The sequence below is a fragment of the Osmerus eperlanus genome, chromosome 7, assembly GCF_963692335.1.
Source record: "Osmerus eperlanus chromosome 7, fOsmEpe2.1, whole genome shotgun sequence".
Lineage (NCBI taxonomy): Eukaryota > Metazoa > Chordata > Actinopteri > Osmeriformes > Osmeridae > Osmerus > Osmerus eperlanus.
In genome coordinates, this window is record NC_085024.1 from 7566962 (window position 1) to 7584023 (window position 17062).

Sequence of the window (17062 nt, forward strand, 5' to 3'; positions counted from 1 at the left end):
TTCCATTAGAATTCGGATGGGTAGTTAATAACACAATATTCTGTGGTGTGGTGAACTTGAAACTCGTTTTTAATTCCACTTTACAGGATCTTTAATTTGATATAAATGTACCTATAAATTAAAGACAGATGTGTACATGCAGGCTTAATTTATGGACTGCTAATGTTCCTGTGGTTATACTACCATAATTCTAAATCAAGTTTCTCTATAAAAATCACAAGAACATGTTATGTGGTCACTAACACATTTACATTACATTTAATCATTTAGCAGACGCTCTTATCCAGAGCGACTTACAGTAAGTACAGGGACATTCCCCCTGAGGCAAGTAGGGTGAATTGCCTTGCCCAAGGACACAACGTCATTTTGCACTGCCAGGAATCGAACTGGCAACCTTCAGATTACTAGCCCGATTCCCTAACCGCTCAGCCACCTGACTCCCCAACACATTGACACTAAGATAACTGAGAATACACACTTGAAATGTTAAACTAAATAGTGTTAACTAATCATTTGTGATTACCGTATGAGACGCATGTGGTCATATGTACCATAAACTGTTTGGAAATGGCACATGATAACTGCGTCTTGCAACAACGTTGCTCCACCTCTGGGCTGCTGCAGCTGCGTCCACCCTGGTCAGCATCTCAGGAACCCTTCTTTTTTGAACCGTTATCCCCTCAGCCCGAAGGTATCCCTGCATCATCTGCATTTGAGAATTCAAATTTATTAAATAGGCAAAATCATACTGTCAAGACTCGTCTGGGTTCTTTGGTGGAGTTGAAGGCTTAGTTGTGCGATTGCCAATTGTGGCCTGGTCCCATGGAGCCTTCAACCTGGCCAATCTTAAGACAATGTGGCCAAGCTTGTCCTAAATTCTGTTTGCTCAGATTTACTTCCTGGTTAAGGAAATTCTGGTAAAAAAAAGCAGTCTGGATATTTGGACAGGTCTTAGACTAGAGGATTCCTGAGGCAAACTTTCCTGAAGCTGTACGATTGAGTGCGTTTACATGCACACTAACGCCGATCATAACCCGATAATGGCAATAATGCGATTATTAAACTGATCATGTAAACGCCTTTATCCGATTTCCTAAGTCGGGTTAAGGTCTTAATCGACGTATTCAATACGCGATAAAGACACCTGGATTTTTGTCCAATCATTCGATTCTTTGATGCATGTATACACCTTACTCGGCTTTCTTGCGGTTTTTGGAAACTGCGCATGTCTGCCACTCGTTTTGAAGTCACAGCGCATATGATTTAATTTAATTTAGCCTATCTAAATAAACAACCACATTTTTGCAGCATAGCCGGCTATGTTTCAACGGTTATTTTGTAAAGGTCAGTATCAACAGTTTAGGTTAGTTCAACCATGGCTGTTAGAGTTAAGTCACATCACTTTTGGTCTGAAGAGGAGACTAAATATATGCTAGTTCAGCTAAAAGAGTTCAATATACTCAAATTCATAGACGGATGGAAACATCGTAATGCGGAATTGTACAAACTGGTGGGACAAAAAATGAAGGATGCAGGCTTTATTCGCTCGATTGCACAAATTCGCCACAATAACACTAGTGGAAGTGACCATGCGTTGTTGTTTTTATGACGAGTTGAGCTATTTGTTGGCTAGCCGTCCAATGGCAAATACAGTTGCAATGGGAGTAGACATCGGTCTTGATGAGCTGAACCCAGCACAGGACGAGCAGGTGACAGTTAACTACAACGTCCCCACCCTACTCAGGTGAGTTGTAGGCTACTGTTTCTGTTTGGTATAAGTCAATCACTCAACTCGCTTCGTATTTTCACTTACTATTGGTAAAGCTAATCAAAGACGCTCTGTGGTGGCCTTTATTCGTGAAAAAATAAGTTCTAGTTAGTTAGACTAACATTTACTTGAAGTGGGAGGTCCAGAGCTGGATACCAGCCAAATACCATCTAGGCCTACCTCCAGGGATGCTGCTTCTGTGCAACAAGAATATACAGGTAGGCCTATAGGCTAAGTTTCCATACAGTAATGTCTAAAATAACCCAGAAGCTTCTGTAGTGCAGTGGGTGCTTATTAATGCTCAAAATGTAGCACCTGTAATAAAAGGATGCTTGTTATAGGCATTGGATTTGTCAATAACCATAGAAAAGTTCAATTTAAGTAACAGCCCAATAGTCGATATTCGTAATGTATATTTACTTCATATAACATTTCTGTTGTGGCAGGTGTGGGGGCTAGGAGACAGCAAGTAAGTTTACATTTACATTTAGTCATTTAGCAGACGCTCTTATCCAGAGCGACTTACAGTAAGTACAGGGACATTCCCCCGAGGCAAGTAGGGTGAAGTGCCTTGCCCAAGGACACAACATCAGTTGGCATGACCAGGAATCGAACTGGCAACCTTTGGATTACTAGCCCGATTCCCTCACCGCTCAGACTCCTGAAGTTCCGTGTCTACCTTGAGTACCCAGCATCAACAGTTTCTGGAGAGAATGCAGCAGCAGCAAAATCAATGGCTGGCAACACAACTGGCTGAGAGCCATAACAGAGAAGAAAGAATGATTTTGGCAGTTGTGGAGGCAAATTCTCAGTCCACAGAGCGGATTGTCAGCCTTCTGCTAGACGGCCTGCGAAACACCATGTCCCAACCCATGTTTCCTCCCTACCAATTCCAAGGATTTCATCAATCACATCCCCCTACACAACAAGCCTTTTCTGATTATGATTTAGAGCAATCAACCACTGAAAATAGGGGCAGAGAATACCAAAACTTGTAAATGTAATTGTTTTATTGTAATTAGTGCTGTCAGTTAAACGCGTTATTAACAGCGTTAACGCAAACCCATTTTAACAGCGTAAATGTTTTTATCACAAGATTAACGTTCTTTTTGCAATGTTGTTTTTAATTAAAAAACATTTGCACAACAAGCAATCCGATCCACTTTTCCATGTTGATAAGAGCATTAAAATGAGAAAAAATAATGGGACAAAAAGAAATCAAGGGACATTTAGAATAGATAGAAATGTGCGATTAATTGCGATTAATCGCGAGTTAACCCTTGTGCTGCCTTCGGGTCACATGACCCAAAGGTTCATAACGAGCCATCGTTGTGTTTACCCAATTTTACCCAATACAAAAACAAATAAAAATAATTTTATTTTAACCATTGCAATGTGGGGGGTCTAAGACAGCCCAACGGTTAAAAGAAAATGCTTCACTTTGTTTTTGTATGCGGTAAAGTTGTCGCAATACGACGGTGGGTCACAATGACTGATGGGTCAGAATGACCCGAACATAACACAAGGGTTAACTATGACATTAATGCGATTAATCGCGATTAAATATGTTAATCGTTTGACAGCGATGAAGAAAGTGTTTTGTCCGTCTCTTCATAAACGGATTGACTAAGTTCAGTTGAGTTCTGGATTTTAATAAGTATTATCAATCTGCAGATTGGAAGAGAAAACCAGGGGCCTGTTCCATAAAGGCCGCTCAAATAAGTTGGACTTAAAGTCCCAAACCAGACTTGAATTAGCTTAACAAGTCAAGCGGGGCTAAAGCGGTTCCATAAAGGCCAATTTCAGCTCACGCAGTCCTACTAATTCAAGTCAGATTTAAGTAGTCAAGCTAATTGCACGTGCACCCTATTCTTAAGCAGCCCGAGAGGTAAAACATGGATCATACAATCCACCACGGCAAAAGCAATGCACACGGCCACGTGACTTCTTCTAGAAAGAACGTTCCCTTTAAGCCGTGTAGTATGACAGCTCCCTCATCCACCGCTTCATCAAAATGAAACGACACGCCATGATTGACGTGAACGATAGGCTACGTAGGTCAAGGTCCCTTTTTATACCTTTAGTTACGTCGTTGATTAAGAAACAGACACCCTCTAAACACATGTAAATTTACTTCTTTTTTTTTACAATAACTTTTTTTGTTTTAAATAAATAGCCTACTATTAATCAATACATTACCCAGTAGCCTAACTTTTTAACATGGTTGTGTCGGGAAAATGGAGGATATAGATGTAGCCTATGGATTTAGGTTTGTTTTGCAATTGTAGACTGTTAACAACTATATAGCTATGATAATTATACTCGGATAATTTAGATTGAGATAGGCCTATGCCTGATGCCTAAACATTTGAAATCACAAACTACTGTAGGCTAGCCATAGGCTACGTTTAACGTGGTGTGTATCAAATCATTGTTCATCATTGTTTAATGCATTAGGCTAAATGTTGTAGCCTATGTAGGCTATTTAAGTTGATTTTCTATCAATGTTGAACATATTGAACTGATGAGAATAAGAAAATAAGAATATCCGTGGTAAATCATCGTTTTCCCGTTAGGTCTGTGTTACAGGAAGGTCTGGTTAAGCACCAAGTCACGCTAAGCCTGACAGTTAGCCTGCCCCGGACCAGACTAGTTTCGCAGACTAAGTTGCCATAGTAACCGAGTTCGAACTACGTTGAGCTAGCTTTATGGAACCGAATGAACTAGAAATGAGTCTGACTAACTGACATAAGTCTGGCTTATTCGGTAAACTCGCTTTATGGAACAGGCCTCTGACCCCTGACAATAAAATGACAACACAACACCAGGCTTAGGTCTCAATCATGTCTCTCTCAGCTCTGAAAGCCGGAGGACCATCTTTTATAGGGCACAAGAATGTAAACATAGATTGTGACAGTCAGGCAGTAATGACGTTTCAACAGTCTCAGAGAAAGAGATTCACTGATCCCAACACATGACAACTCTCAGACTAGAGAGTTCATAGTTGGAGCTCTCCTTGTAGTCATGACAAGGAACGTTTAGCCAGTACTTTCTCCTGACCCCGAACATCTATTAACCCTGACACATAGACACAATATACTCTTATTAATAGCAAGCTTACATGAGAACTAACTAGTATCTAACTAGTAACTAGTAACTAGTATCCAATGACTAGTTCTATTGATTAGTGAATAATGTAAGCACACAGGAAATCCCATTTTCTTCCACATTGACAGCACTAATTGTAATCAATAATAATTTTAATTATTTGATTGAGTTATGAGTTATAATGATAGTTGTTGTTTTTTTAAACCTCTTTTTATTGAGAAATATAGGCTGGATTATAAACAGAGAAACATCAGCACATGTACATGAGTTTTCCTTTTTCTTACACAAAACACACCCCTCCCGGCCCACCCCATCCTGCCCCCGATTGGACCAAATAAAAGAAAGGGTAACACTTTATATTAAGGTACACATATAACACATTCAACTGACATCTTCTTGGTGTATAAAGGAGTATAAAGCTTAAAAGTATAAAGGTGTATAAAACTTCAGAAACTCTTTCTCAGACAGTTATACAGGATATTTTTTCTTGATGTCATGCAAAAGCATTCCAAGTGGTCCATTTCTGTGATGGTTTCCACGCCAGTAAGTCCACTCAATTACATCTAAGTGATCTTTTAACATATTTAGTGTGCGGTTCCCTCTTTGTCTCCAGATAGTTGACTTGCAAACACCCCAAAGTCTCTCCAGGTTTTGTGTATGTGCAGCTGTAACGGGGTCAACAAAAAATTCTTGATGGTTGACAGTCAGGTGATTGCAGAGGTGTCAAAAGTATTCACATTCATTACTCAAGTAGAAGTATAGATACTAGGGTTTAAAAATACTTCTGTATAAGTTGAAGTATCAATTCAAGCTTTTTACTCAAGTAAAAGTATAAAAGTACTGGTTTCAAAACTACTTAAAGTATAAAAATAAAAGTAGTAAGGGGAAAAATGCCATTAAGGACAAAAGCTTAGGCACAGGGGTCTATAATGCACGACCCCACCTCCCCCCAAAAGGCCATAATGACTTGTTATATTGAAATGTTAATGTTGAAAAATCTGGGCTGCACCTGTTTATTAGCCTGGCTCTGCCCTCCTACGTACTTCCGCTCAATTTGGATTTTGCTTCTGTACTAGGTCTGGCCATTCGGTAAGTAAGTCAGATTTTTCAGGTTGATTTTCTACCGGCGAATCAGCGAACAGAGGGAGTGGCTGAGAACGATGACGTTGATGTTGTGCGCTAGTTTGTGTTGTAGTTCCGTAATGGCGACGGAGAAAGATGCGAGCGAAGCCATTCGGTCCGTTGTGGCAACACTGCCGAATATCTATAAACTAAAGCCGGAGCAAGAACAAGTTTTGCTGATTTTTGTTGGTGGCCATGATGTTGTGGCCCTCCTCCCCACGGGGTTCGGGAACAGTTTGATTTTCCAGCTACGGCAGCTAGCTCTGTTACAGTAGTGGTGAAGGAATTGGCTAAGGCGAACGCTAGCGATTGGTTATGGCAGATCAGAGTGGCTCTGGGCAGATCCAATAGTTTTAAACTTCAACAGAGTACCTGCCTACAAGGAAGTCAATGCTTGTCAATGGAGCGAGGCCAGACTCTCTGTACAAATGAAATGTACGAGAGTCTGGTTAGGACCAGGCTACCTGTTTATGCCCATTGAAAATGAACGCATTTTAGTACAATGCAAATACATTAAAGAACCATATATGTGTAGCCTACTACCAAGCATTAACATGTGTTTCATGGAGCGCAAGATATGATGACTAGTTGCCTATAAGTATTGTAATGCTGCAAAAAGTCAAACTTCAGAGGCATGTTATCAATAGCCTTTATTCAAATTAGACGGCGAGTTTGTGAAAGCCATTAGCTCGTGGTAGCCTACTTGGGTGCGCAGAGCTTGCAGCGCATTCGAAAGGAGTTGTTTTTGCATCCAAACATGTCGAAAAATTCTTCCAGGTACGGCCAGGGATGTAGAAGCGTTGGCTAATCTTCCTAGCTACCAACCTCCTCGCTGGTGCTCGAGTTCTCTTGAGTCTCTGCCACGGACATCTTCGTAGGCTACACACGTCTGCTATTTCCTTGCTGGAGTTTGACGTGATTGTGTGTCATGTGCAGGTGATGGATCACGTATAAACCAATAGGGTGTTGGAATGGTATATGTTTATACTTCTCATCCAACCACAATCAAATTCACTCTATCTAACTTTGGAATAGGGAACCTATATGGGTTAATATGTTTCAAACTACTAGTTAAATAGTAATGAGCAAGACCTCACTTTAGAATGAAACACATTCTTAGTTATAAATACTTAATTTAGAGTGAGGAAATACCTGTAGTTAATGGCCTAGTAGTTGTAGAATATGGTCATGCATAATATGTCATTAATAAGTGGTAACTAATGACTAATGAAGTGTCAAGTTGCAACTAATATGCATGCTAATAAGCAACTAGTAAAGGGTGAATATGTATAACTTAATATAAAGTGTTACCAAAGAAAGTATTAACAATACAGACAGTTGCACTGTTGCTAAATTCTAAGGTTATGATGTATATTTGTTAAAGGGACGATTGATTGCAAAACCGATTTTACCTTGTCATAGTTGAAAAATGACAGTTTGGTGTGTAAAATAGACATACAGTGAACCTCAAAGTCCATTGAAACCTCTTTCCTGTCAAAATTTCACTTCTCACTACTATTTTGAAACTGCAACTTGCAAACGCTAGCTTTTGAAACAGTGCAACTTGTGACGTCACAAGTTGCAGCATCTTTGTCACGCCCCAAAATTTACATTTACCCGTCCTCTGGTTTTCTGGTCCAGGAACATAAACAGAGGTTGCGTAGATCTCCAACACTTTTCTAGCTAGCTGCGCGCTGCTCTGTACTTCCACAGGAATTACAAATAAGAAAGTTAATAAGTTTTCAAGATATTGAAAATGGAGCGCCGTAAATGCAGTGTTCCAGGTTGTACCGGGAATCCTGACACTTTTCACCATCTTCCCAAAGAACAAGACACTAGACAGGCATGGCTGATGTTAATCTATGGGAATATCCATATTTATTAACACTGATTTGCAAGGAATGCAAGAACAGCTAGATAGCGAAAGCTCCTAGACTGTAGGCATGTAAACTAGTTTAGCTTGCTAATGCAAGAATGTGTGATGATTTAGCCTAGTTTATTGGCAATGGGGCTAACGTTATTTCATGTTCCTGACTGTGTTTCATTCAAATAAATAACCCATGTTGTCATGTAAATCTACAATTCAAGATGCATGTTTGTCCAGATCTATTTTTCAGCAAGATAGCTAGAGCTACCTGAAGCTGAGTTGAATCACGATAGTTTGTTTGCTAAGCTGGAGTGCTAACGTTACCCACCTAAGGCGATCCTGTTGTGTTTGCTTTGACAACATAAGTGGAAACAACTAACGTAATCATTTCAAATGATATCTAGTCAATCTGTTGAAAACAGTGTTGTGTAGACACAATAGATTTATTTGTTCGTTGTTATTTCAAGTCTCCACCTTCGTTGTTTCAGTGAGTGCTGTTGGCCGTGTTGTGTCTTTGCTCCGCAGCTTCATTCGTTGTAAACCATCCAATCAGCCTGCAGCTAATCTATATATTCATGAGCATACCATAAAAGGAGAAAACCTAGCGTTTTTTCCAGGGAAAATTTCACTGGATGTATCAGGGGGCATAGAACAGCACCCGGGCCATTTTCAGCCCAACTAATGTTAAATACCCTATTCTGAGACCTTAAGGAACAGTGTGAAATACCCCAAGAAACAGTAAATTACCCCTTTAATGTTTTGTTAAGATGTGTGTATATCATATTCATTGTTTACAATACACCTAAAAATGGGTCTATACAGAAAATCTCTTAAAATACTTGATGGCTCTAGCGCATGTGCTGTCTCCGTAGTGGAAAGTTTGCTGCCATGTAGGTAGTCAGGGCTTGTCGAACAGCCTGACCTCCTGGGTCTGGAGTTGTGTTTGCTCTTAAACCTGGTTGGGGTATTGTCCTTTCCAAACTTGCTGCTTCCTCCATCCAAGTATGGCTGATGCCATCTTTTTCACGCTCACAGAAGTTATGCAATGCACAGCAAATTCCAACCACATAAGGGGTGAACGTGAAATGAAAGTCACTTCGTTTGATGTGCGTTTTTAAACAACATTGATTGTCGTAGAACATTTGCATCATGTGCACTTCCTGGCACTTTGCAATTTATATTCCAGAAGCAGTAAGTGTCATCTACCACTCCCTGGAGAATGTACGAGGTCCAGCCCTTTCTGTTCACAAAATCCATCAGTATCCATCAGTCGGTGCCAAAACAGGAATGTGTGTGCCATCAATGCATCCTACTATTTGAGGAATATGGAATACTTCTTCAAATCTTTTTGCAGTTGCACAGGCCTCTTCCACTGAGGGGACTTTAATTAGTTGCCTGACGACCGACGACATCATTCCCTTACAAAACATGTACATGCATTTCTGCATAGTGCATTTAGCGACCCCAAACTGGTTGGCCACTAATCTGTATTCACAGCAGCTTCCCAGTTTATACAGACAAATTGCCACTCGCATCTGTAGGGGTAGGGGGGCACGTACAGTCTCCTTTCTTCCTCCGTTGAGGGCTCATGACCTGATCTAAAAAAAAATTCCCTCTTATTTCTCTGGTTTCCTATTGAATCATAGGTGGCCCAGAGTCCTTGGATCATGACTACCTGGCCTGACAACACCAAGCTGACCTTGTCCAAAGCCGCTGTCCACAGCCCACATGGTGGACCTTGTCTACCTGGTTGGACAGCTCGTCTGGATTCAGCCTGAAGAAAGGACACAGTTCACCTATGTTTATTGAGCTGCTGGTCTTCTGAACATGCAAAAATATTAATGTGAATTTAAAGGTAATCCAATCTGATATCAGCAGCAGAAGACAACCCCTTGTAGTCCGACTATACTATTTGATTGATATTTGATATGTCAGCAACGTTAGATCAGAGGATTGTGCACACATTGTGTACAAGCTTTAAAGTATGTTGTACCTTTACATCTCATGTGCTAGGGATAAGTAGAGTTATTAGAGGGGGCATAAAATTGATCATATCTTCATTTATCTTACTAGCTAATGGATTGTACTGTGCCCTCTATTTTGGTTGTCTATTCTGTTGCTGCGGGTTCTCCATTGCATCATCACTGTGGGGATGAGATGGGTTGTTTATGATGGCCATCAGCTACTCTCAGCCTCCTCCTCCAAGCTGTCCAGCATGATCCCCAGCAGAGAACTCACCTTTGATGAAGAAAGTATCTTGTCTCGTCTTCATTAACGGAGACTAAGTTCAGTTCTGTATTTTTATAAGTGACTAAATGTTTTAGTATTATTGATCTGCAGATTGGGAGAGAAAACAGACCAATAAATGACGGCACAACACCAGGCTTAGGTCTCAATCGTGTCTCCCAGCTTCAAAGGCAGGAGGATCATGTTTTATAGGGCCAAATTAAGTCAACATATATATTGATAGTTGGGCATTAATGGTGTTACAACAGTCACAGATAAAGATTCACAGCTCCCAGCCCATGACCACTCATAGCAGAGATAGATCATAGGTGGAGCTCTCCCCGTCATCACAAGGGACGTTTACCCAGTACTTTCTCATAACCCTGAACATCTACTCAACCTGACTACACACAATCTACTCTTATCAATAACAAACTCACATGAGAAAATACTACAGGGTTTCCGCAGGGTCTTAAATTCTGAACTTAAAATTTAAGGCCTTAAAAAGTCTTAAAAACGGCTAGATTTTCATCTGAGGTCTTAAATTTAATCTAGTCAGGTCTAAAAAAAAGTTTTACCCTCGTTCATTTCCAGAAACGCTGGCCGCAGACAGTTATTATGAAGTAGCAAAAAATAATTGAGTCGTAGCCTACAGAGCGGAGCTCTAGAGTCGTTGCTACAAAACCAGCAGAACGCTGCCCTCAGAACGTTGGTTCGGTGTGTTGTAGTTCTTTCTGTGGGATCTTGGTGTTGGTACGTATGCGGTGATAAAACTACAAATCCTGTGATAAATGCAACACCTGCCCGCGAAATACGTCTGCGTCTCCAGTAGCGGAGCCAGCGGGGTGTCCGGGTGGCACTGGACACCCCTGACATCTGATTGGCCACCCCGGGTGCCACCCCAAAATGTAATTCGCTACTGGAAATGTGATGCTGATTGACATCTCATTTGACCTCTTGTTGAAAGAAGCATTTATTTTTCTGTGTTGCGGTGCATTATTCAAATCGAAGAGAGACGTTTGTTGCGAGATACAGAAGAATAAGAACAGACAGCAGAATGGAGAATATTTCCACAGCTCCACAAGCTCTTTTCGCGATTGAAAAAGGCATAATATTTGAAGTTTTAAGGTTTGCATTGGGGTTAGGTTTCCTGAACATTTTTTACGAATGTTGATTAGCCTACAGTAGCTGTGTAAGTTAATGTTAGAACTTAGATTCTAATAACAGACAAACTGAGACAGTCAGTAGGCTTGTACTACGATTTTACAGTTTTATTGTGCTTGTGCGGCTTATATTTCAAAGCAGTTTATAATCCGGTTTTAGAACAAAAAAGTGGCTTTGTCTTAAGATCTCTACAGACCGTGCAGCTAATTTAATGCTCAACACTTGAACGGGGGCTTATTACTTGAAAGAGGAATTATTTAGGCTACCTCAGTTACACTATCAGGGCTTGGAAATACAGTGACTTGCTAAAGTAGGAAAATGGCTAGTAGAACGTAACATTTCATAATAATTTCAGTTAATCAAACAGCTGCAAGACCCAGTGAAATGTTATAGGCTAGCTAGCTCTAACAAAATAACGCTAGCATCGCTAACAACATTACTAATTCAACTTTGGTAGTGTAATCGAGCTCTTTGTAAGTTCCTTTTAGATCTAATTGTATATGATCCTGTGGACAAAAAGACACGGACGCGGTCTCTTTTCATAACTTGTATTTTACCACTGCTCTTCTTGACATCGCTATTCGAACAGCCCTCACTGATTTCACAAATGCGTTCAGCATCAAGACTACGGCAACTCCCGAGGGACAAAACACCCTTGTCCGTTATCACAGAAAGTCTGCTACATTAGGCTATCTTCAGGATTTGCAAGTTAGCTAAACTTATACTATATCTAAAATAATTTTGTATTCTGTATAATGAAAACAGTGACCCAAGACTTTGGACTATGGACCCCCTGAAGTAGCCTTGGCCACCCCATGTATACAACTCTAGTTCCACCACTGTGCGTCTCCTCACAGTTTGTTAAAGTTCGGCTACGTGTGGAAAATGGGAAAGTGTACTTTCAACGAGACATGCCTAGATCACAGCGATTTCCGCTGTTGGTTACAAGCGGTACCCAGCTCCAGGTAGGAGGCCCGCTGCAAACTTTGCCTAAAGAAATATTCAATTGGGTGTGAAGGTGCTGGAGTCACACACTCACTCACACACTTTCTCTCTCTATTTGAGGGCAAGTTTGTTTTACCCTATTTTCATTTTGGGGGTAAGGTTTTGGGGATTTGGCACGTTGTTGGGTGTGGAAGGTTACTAATGTGATTAACCTATGTGTAAAATGAATGCTTTTTCAATTACTGAATTCATTTAAATAAAATAATTTTTTCAGAATTTCTTTGATTTGATTTAATTTTGCTAATGCTAAATCTTAAATTTCGAACTTTATGGTCTTAAAAAGTCTTAAATTTGACTTACTGAAACCTGCAGAAACCCTGATACTAAGTATCCAATGACTAGTTCTATTGATTTGTGAAAGCTCTATTGATTAGTGAATAACTTAACTACATGGGAAATCCCATGCATGCATGTACAGTGAGACAGACACAGTGACGCAATGTGTGTCCAAGTTAGGACAGTAATTGGAATGCTTAATAACACCCATTGGAAATGCCAACGTCCTAGGAATTAATGACTGCATCTTTTGTTATGAACCGCATCATTTCAACATATTTGTGAAATAATAAAACACAATGTCTGCCTTTGCCCTCCCTCATGAAAAACATAGGCCTACTTATGTAAAATGAGTTGGTTTTGGATTGTGTTGGACGGATTAGCATCTATTACTAGCTCCAAGAGGAAAGTTTAGTAGTTTTATTACAAATAATTTAAAGCTTAATGTATGCCAGTAGTGCTTCAAAGTATTGGGTGGTATAGTCTCATATATTGTCGTGCGTACAATACATTAATAAACATTAAGACAATTATTACGTTTTTTGGGGTCACAAAACATCCATTTTACATTTAGTCATTTAGCAGACGCTACAATGGCCGCAATGGGCAACGCTCTTAGCGTAGAAAATGTTACGCCTTTGCAATGTTACTAATGACATGATAGTCATTAGCATACATTGTGGATATCAATAATTGCACAGCAGAATTCAGAATTGAATTGTTGATATCAAAAATTCAAATTCTTGATATCCAAAATGAAATTGTTGATATCCCAAATTCGATTTGGTTTCCAGACTACCTGGTTTTCGTAAGCATGCCAGCTATGCGTTCACCTAATAGCAGCACCTGCCGTCGGCCTCTATCACCAGATTCGTCACAAATTCACAAACATTATTGGCTATTTTCAAGTCGCATCTCATATTTGCTGCTGTAGGCTGAGAAAATAAAAAATGTGCAAGCTCGCATGAAGTGGGATTCGATCGCACTAGAGCAAAAACACAAATATGACCGTTTGTCCGTTGCTATACAATGCGAGCTCTTCATGCTCATGGAGTGAATAATCTTTCAGTCACGTATTTATCAACTACCTTGGCATTCAGGCAACATTTTGTTTTGGGTTCATCGAAAACAACTGGTTAGCATGGGCACACCACACAATACCCGAATGTAGGCTAGTCACGTATTTGGGGTTGTCTCGAGGCAATAGCCAGTATTTACCACGATACCACAGCCCCTTATGAAACTACATATTACAAATTAATACTTAGATTGTCGCTGTTAACCCAGACAATACGAGAAGCAAAAGGAAGAATCTCTTTAACCCCTTGGTGGCTTTCTACACTTGCCGTCTTGCACACAAACACGGTGCTCGATAAGTCTCAAACTATTTAAGACTTTGTGATCAATGTCTATTAGGGATGGGACGTATGGCACTGAAGCATCGATGCTTGTGTCGCAAAACCAACACTAGGGCTCTGTCTCTGTCGACTAGTCGATTTTCTAGTCAATATGGTTGACTAAGATTGTACTGGATGCCGGGCTGCCTTATGGCCAGTGTTGGGTGTAACGCGTTAAATTACTTATCCACTGAAAAAGTAAAGTAAGGGATTACTATTCATTTTTAATTAATTTAATTACAGTTACTTGTAATGTACTTGCGTTATATACTGTAGCGATCTCAGTCACTCCGCAGAGAGGTTTTTCTGGAATGATCGTTTTATTACTTCACATCAATGCACTGCTACTAAACCGTGAGCACGAAGAGGCTCATCAACCAGAAACACATCAACTTATTCAGGTGTCCCCGCCCCCGTAGTGCATAGCAACCCCCACATGAGCTTCCGCTGCTGCCAGAGCAAGGACACCAGCACACAGGCACATATACATCACAATGAACATGAACTTGAACAAATCAACACATACAAGACACTACATTACCCCCCCCACTACAAAGTCCCTCGTCCCCGAGGGAACAAACAAAGTCTGCATAACGACGGGGCAGTCTCCTTGGCCCTTTGTGGACGTGAGGCGGGGGGTAACAGGCTTAACCCGGGGGCAGGGGAAGTGGGCTGAGACCCCGGGGACACAAGGACAGAGTCAGGGTCACCCCCACCAGGCTCTGGCTGTGGGGAATGCGGTGTGTGTGTGTGTAGTGCAGGGGGTTGGGTGCGTGGGGTACCTGGAACCTGGGGTAAGGCATTGCCTTGATAGGGGGCCAGTCTGTCTCTGTGCAGTGCAACCTTCCGTCCTCGTGGCGGTAGCTGCACCCGATACACCACCTCCCCCATCCGCTCCAACACCCTGCAGGGCCCCACCCACTGACTGTCGAGCTTTGGACACCGGCCCTTCTTTCTTTGTGGACTGTAAACCCAAACAAGTTCTCCAGCCTGGAAATGCCTACCCCGTGCCCGCACGTCATAATTGCGCTTTTGCCTTGCCCCAGCACTTTCCTGCTGTACCCGGGCAAACGCATGGGCAGACTCAAGCCTGTCCTGGAGCCTCCTAGCATATTCCGGGCCTGGGGAAACCACAGGGGCGTCCGGGGGCCGCCCAAAGGCCAGCTCTGCTGGTGTGCGGAGCTCCCTCAATAGCATGAGGAGTGCTGGGGAACACGTGGTCGACTCCTGGACTGCAGACCGGCACGCCATGAGCACTAGCGGCAGATGCTCATCCCAGTCTCGCTGATGCTCCGATGTCAGTATGGCCAGCTGCTGACCCAGTGTGCGGTGAAGCCTCTCCACGAGCCCGTCACTTTGAGGCCGTAACGGGGTGGTGCGTGTCTTCTGTATGCCCAGGCAGCTGCACATGGCAGCGAACACCTGGGACTCAAAATTTCTCCCCTGGTCGCTGTGCAGTGTGTCAGGCATCCCAAACCGGCTGGGTATGCCTCCCAGCAGGGCATCTGCCACTGTCTCTGCTTCCTGGTTTGGGAGGGCATAGACCTCTGGCCACTTTGTGAAATAGTCAATAACAGAGAGGATGTAGACATTACCCTTGTTTGTGCGGGGAAGCGGGCCCATCACATCTACAGCCACTCTCTCCATGGGGGCCCCCACTACATGCTGCTGCAGCGGGGCATGTGACCGACCTGTTGGGCCTTTCCGTGCAGTGCATAAGTCACACCGTCTGCAGAAGTCTTCTACGTCCCGCCGAAAGTGGCCCCAATAGAAGCCTTGACGGAGGCAGCGGAGCGTTTTGGTCACACCAAAGTGGCCTGACCCCGAGGCTCCGTGCATGCCCTGCAGTACAGCTGTCCTCAGGCCCTTGGGGACCACCAGCTGCCAACGCTCCTCCCCTGTAGCAGGCTCTTTCCACGCCCTCTGCAGCACCCCGTCGATCAGACGCAGCGAGTCGAACTTTGACCACAGCCCTTTAGTGGCCTGTGAGAGTCTTGCCACCTCTTCCCATGGCGGCCTCTGCTGTGACTCCAACCACTGATGCACAGGGAGTAGGTCGGGGTCGAGTTCCTGCTGTTGCCTCCATTCCCCCACGCTCACCATCTGCAGCTCCTGGCAGTCAACCACTTCAGCCCACCGCCTTCTGTTGCTGCTCCTCCTCACACAGCTCCTGCTCCCGACTCTCCCTCCGTTCACAGTGGTGGCACCCGTCTGCAGCACACGGGCGACGGGAGAGGGCATCTGCATTGCTGTGTTGAGCACCACTGTAAAGTTATAGGCCTGGAGCTCCTCCAACCACCTGGCGACCTGCCCCTCCGGCTCCCTGAATGACATCAGCCACTGGAAAGCTGAATGATCGGTTCTCACAGTGAAGAGCAGACCGCACAGGTAATATTTAAAATGGCGCACGGAGAGCACCACTGCCAGGAGCTCTCGCCGGGTCACGCAGTAGCGCTTCTCAGCCTTGTTGAACACCCGGCTGAAATACGCCACCACCCTCTCCCCGTCTGCACCCACCTGAGACAGCACTCCTCCAGCACCCACCCCACTGGCATCAGTGTCCAACATAAATGGGAGAGAGGGTCAGCTGGAGCCAGCACAGGGGCATCGCTGAGGGCCCGGCGCAGCTGGTCTAACGCCCCCTGGCATGCATCTGTCCAGACAAACTCTCTGTCTTTATGCAACAACTGGAACAGAGGGGCAGCGATGCACGAAAAACCCCGTACAAACCTCCGGTAGTATGAGGCGAGGCCCAAGAAACTTTTCAAGTCCTTTTGAGTGGACGGGACGGGCCAGTCTGCCACTGCCTGCACTTTGGCTTGCACAGTGCTAATTCCCTCCCGCCCCACTCTGTGTCCCAGAAAGGTCACCTGCCGCTGCATAAAATGGCACTTATCCGGGTGGAGTTTCAGCCCTGCTTCCCGGATCCTCTCCAGCACGCGCCGTAATGACAACAGGGTGGCATCGAAAGAGGGTCCATGTGCTAAGATGTCGTCCAGATAAACCAGGCACTCCTGGCGTGGGATGCCAGTCAACACCTGATCCATCAGTCTGGCAAAGGAAGCAGGGGCGTTGCACAATCCAAAACTGAAGACCTTAAACTGCCAGAGCCCACGTCCAGTGCAAAAG